General features: G+C 64.7%; 1 non-coding gene across 1 annotated transcript; it reads left to right on the top strand.

The window, feature by feature from the left end:
* The first annotated feature begins 3,151 nt into the window (after positions 1-3,151).
* LOC142006781 (5S ribosomal RNA) lies at positions 3,152-3,270 on the top strand. The gene has a single exon (XR_012643819.1). It is a non-coding gene; the product is annotated as a 5S ribosomal RNA (ribosomal RNA).
* The last annotated feature ends 1,426 nt before the right edge of the window (positions 3,271-4,696 follow it).

Here is a 4,696-nt window from a genome sequence, read left to right as displayed (position 1 = left end):
CCGCCTGGGACCGGGGTTGACCTGTTGTCCCTGCCGGACTTAGAAAATTTTTCTCTCCCGCTCGGAACCGGGGTTGACCTGTTGTCCCTGCCGGACTTAGAAAATTTTTCTCTCCCGCCTGGGACCGGGGTTGACCTGTTGTCCCTGCCGGACTTGGAGCCCGAGGAGGGGATCGGCCACCAGGTAAACCTCCGCTGAAAGCGGCCACGGTTTACCTGGTGCCCGGGGAGCGAATCGGACACCAGGTCAACCTCAGCTGAAGCGGCCGGGGTTGACCTGCTGTCCCTGCCGGACTTGGAAAATTTTTCTCTCCAGCCTGGGACCGGGGTTGACCTGTTGTCCCTGCCGGACTTAGAAATTTTTTCTCTCCCCGCCTGGGACCGGGGTTGACCTGCTGTCCCTGCCGGACTTGGAGCCCCAGGAGGGGATCGGCCACCAGGTCAACCTCCGCTGAAAGCGGCCACGGTTTACCTGGTGCCCGGGGAGCGAATCGGACACCAGGTCAACCTCTGCTAAAGCGACCGAGGTTGACCTGGTGCCCGGGGAGCGAATCTGACACCAGGTCAACCTCTGCTAAAGCGCCAGAGGTTGACCTGGTGCCCGGGGAGCGAATCGGACACCAGGTCAACCTCTGCTAAAGCGGCCGGGGTTGACCTGCTGTCCCTGCCGGACTTAGAAAATTTTTCTCTCCAGCCTGGGACCGGGGTTGACCTGTTGTCCCTGCCGGACTTAGAAATTTTTTCTCTCCCGCCTGGGACCGGGGTTGACCTGTTGTCCCTGCCGGACTTAGAAAATTTTTCTCTGCCGCCTGGGACCGGGGTTGACCTGTTGTCCCTGCCGGACTTAGAAAATTTTTCTCTCCCGCTCGGAACCGGGGTTGACCTGTTGTCCCTGCCGGACTTAGAAAATTTTTCTCTCCCGCCTGGGACCGGGGTTGACCTGTTGTCCCTGCCGGACTTGGAGCCCCAGGAGGGGATCGGCCACCAGGTCAACCTCCGCTGAAAGCGGCCACGGTTTACCTGGTGCCCGGGGAGCGAATCGGACACCAGGTCAACCTCAGCTGAAGCGGCCGGGGTTGACCTGCTGTCCCTGCCGGACTTGGAGCCCGAGGAGGGGATCGGCCACCAGGTCAACCTCCGCTGAAAGCGGCCACGGTTTACCTGGTGCCCGGGGAGCGAATCGGACACCAGGTCAACCTCTGCTAAAGCGGCCGGGGTTGACCTGCTGTCCGTGCCGGACTTGGAGCCCGAGGAGGGGATCGGCCACCAGGTCAACCTCCGCTGAAAGCGGCCACGGTTTACCTGGTGCCCGGGGAGCGAATCGGACACCAGGTCAACCTCTGCTAAAGCGGCCGGGGTTCACCTGCTGTCCCTGCCGGACTTGGAGCCCGAGGAGGGGATCGGCCACCAGGTCAACCTCCGCTGAAAGCGGCCACGGTTTACCTGGTGCCCGGGGAGCGAATCGGACACCAGGTCAACCTCTGCTAAGGCGCCCGAGGTTGACCTGGTGCCCGGGGAGCGAATCGGACACCAGGTCAACCTCTGCTACGGCGGCCGGGGTTGACCTGCTGTCCCTGCCGGACTTAGAAAATTTTTCTCTCCCCGCCCGGAACCGGGGTTGACCTGTTGTCCCTGCCGGACTTGGAGCCCGAGGAGGGGATCGGCCACCAGGTCAACCTCCGCTGAAAGCGGCCACGGTTTACCTGGTGCCCGGGGAGCGAATCGGACACCAGGTCAACCTCTGCTAAAGCGGCCGGGGTTGACCTGCTGTCCCTGCCGGACTTGGAGCCCGAGGAGGGGATCGGCCACCAGGTCAACCTCCGCTGAAAGCGGCCACGGTTTACCTGGTGCCCGGGGAGCGAATCGGACACCAGGTCAACCTCTGCTAAAGCGGCCGGGGTTGACCTGCTGTCCGTGCCGGACTTGGAGCCCGAGGAGGGGATCGGCCACCAGGTCAACCTCCGCTGAAAGCGGCCACGGTTTACCTGGTGCCCGGGGAGCGAATCGGACACCAGGTCAACCTCTGCTAAAGCGGCCGGGGTTCACCTGCTGTCCCTGCCGGACTTGGAGCCCGAGGAGGGGATCGGCCACCAGGTCAACCTCCGCTGAAAGCGGCCACGGTTTACCTGGTGCCCGGGGAGCGAATCGGACACCAGGTCAACCTCTGCTAAGGCGCCCGAGGTTGACCTGGTGCCCGGGGAGCGAATCGGACACCAGGTCAACCTCTGCTACGGCGGCCGGGGTTGACCTGCTGTCCCTGCCGGACTTAGAAAATTTTTCTCTCCCCGCCCGGAACCGGGGTTGACCTGTTGTCCCTGCCGGACTTGGAGCCCGAGGAGGGGATCGGCCACCAGGTCAACCTCCGCTGAAAGCGGCCACGGTTTACCTGGTGCCCGGGGAGCGAATCGGACACCAGGTCAACCTCTGCTAAAGCGGCCGGGGTTGACCTGCTGTCCCTGCCGGACTTGGAGCCCGAGGAGGGGATCGGCCACCAGGTCAACCTCCGCTGAAAGCGGCCACGGTTTACCTGGTGCCCGGGGAGCGAATCGGACACCAGGTCAACCTCTGCTAAAGCGGCCGGGGTTCACCTGCTGTCCCTGCCGGACTTGGAGCCCGAGGAGGGGATCGGCCACCAGGTCAACCTCCGCTGAAAGCGGCCACGGTTTACCTGGTGCCCGGGGAGCGAATCGGACACCAGGTCAACCTCTGCTAAGGCGCCCGAGGTTGACCTGGTGCCCGGGGAGCGAATCGGACACCAGGTCAACCTCCGCTAAAGCGCCCGAGGTTGACCTGGTGCCCGGGGAGCGAATCGGACACCAGGTCAACCTCTGCTACGGCGGCCGGGGTTGACCTGCTGTCCCTGCCGGACTTGGAAAATTTCTCTCCCCGCCTCGGACCGGGGTTGACCTGCTGTCCCTACCGGACTTAGAACATTTTTCTCTCCCCGCCCCGGCCCGGGGGTTAACCTCGGGGCGCACAGCTTCCCGGGTCTGACGTGCACGTCCTGTCACCTCCCGGGCCCGGCGTCCTCGTCCTCCCTTCCCCTTGGGCCGGCTCGGAGGAAGTTTTCCCTCGGCCCGGCCTCCGGGTTAATTGTTTGGGCCCGGCTGACTGAGGCCAGGCTGCTGACGCTAAAGCCCGGGGAGGCGGGGGCCTACGGCCATACCGGACCGAATGCCCCCGATCTCGTCCGATCTCGGAAGGTAAACCGTCCCGGGCCTGGCTAGTACCTGGATGGGTGACCGCCTGGGAATCCCAGGTGCCGTAGGCAGCTTTTGGCCCCAGCGGGGGTAGAGCGGGGCGTGTGTCTGCCGTGCGGGAGCAGGGAAGCCGTGAGGCCAAGGCGGCGCGACGGTCCTGGGGGGCGCTGAGGCCTTTCCCTCTGCCTGCCTGCGTGTCGGGGGCGGGGGGGCGGGCGAGGAAGCTTAGGCCCTCACCCGGTGCGGTGCGATGGCTTGGGTCGGGTCGGGGAGAGGGAAGAAAGCGTGTGTGGAGCGTTGGTGGGGCAGGTGTGTGTGTGGGAGTGCTGGGTGGGGCAGGCCGTTGAGGCGGTGGCGGTGGTGGTGTTTTTGGTGGGAGTGAGTTGGGGTCAGGTGGGTGTGGGGTCCCGCCCGGGGGGTGGATGGTCTGAGGGTTAAGGCTTGGAACGTGCGTCTTGGGGGACCGTGGGTGGAGGTTGTTGAGAGCGGGGAAGGCCCTGGGTCTCGGTTGTGGACTATTAAGCCCGGTGGAGGGGGACCGTGGGGGGAGGTTGTTGAGAGCGGGGAAGGCCCTGGGTCCCGGTTGTGGACTATTAAGCCCGGTGGAGGGGGACCGTGGGTGGAGGTTGTTGAGAGCGGGGAAGGCCCTGGGTCCCGGTTGTGGACTATTAAGCCCGGTGGAGGGGGACCGTGGGTGGAGGTTGTTGAGAGCGGGGAAGGCCCTGGGACCCGGTTGTGGACTATTAAGCCCGGTGGAGGGGGACCGTGGGTGGAGGTTGTTGAGAGCGGGGAAGGCCCTGGGTCTCGGTTGTGGACTATTAAGCCCGGTGGAGGGGGACCGTGGGTGGAGGTTGTTGAGAGCGGGGAAGGCCCTGGGACCCGGTTGTGGACTATTAAGCCCGGTGGAGGGGGACCGTGGGTGGAGGTTGTTGAGAGCGGGGAAGGCCCTGGGTCCCGGTTGTGGACTATTAAGCCCGGTGGAGGGGGACCGTGGGTGGAGGTTGTTGAGAGCGGGGAAGGCCCTGGGACCCGGTTGTGGACTATTAAGCCCGGTGGAGGGGGACCGTGGGTGGAGGTTGTTGAGAGCGGGGAAGGCCCTGGGTCTCGGTTGTGGACTATTAAGCCCGGTGGAGGGGGACCGTGGGTGGAGGTTGTTGAGAGCGGGGAAGGCCCTGGGACCCGGTTGTGGACTATTAAGCCCGGTGGAGGGGGACCGTGGGTGGAGGTTGTTGAGAGCGGGGAAGGCCCTGGGTCCCGGTTGTGGACTATTAAGCCCGGTGGAGGTGTTGCGTACGGTGGATGTAAGGGGGAGGGCGTATGAAGTGACCGAGGAGTGGGCAAGGAAACGGGGGGAAAAATTTGGAGGCGAAGGCGGCCGAAAAAGGGTGCGGTTGACCTGGTGCCCGGGGAGCGAATGGGCCACCAGGTCAACCCCCGCTGAAAGCAGCGGAGGTTGACCTGGTGCCCGGGGAGCGAATCGGCCACCAGGTCAACCCC

This window comes from Carettochelys insculpta, unplaced genomic scaffold (genome assembly GCF_033958435.1).
Source record: "Carettochelys insculpta isolate YL-2023 unplaced genomic scaffold, ASM3395843v1 scaffold_0132, whole genome shotgun sequence".
In the NCBI taxonomy this organism is placed as follows: domain Eukaryota; kingdom Metazoa; phylum Chordata; order Testudines; family Carettochelyidae; genus Carettochelys; species Carettochelys insculpta.
Note: the sequence above shows the minus strand (reverse complement) of the source record. Positions and strands in the feature narration are given on the sequence as shown.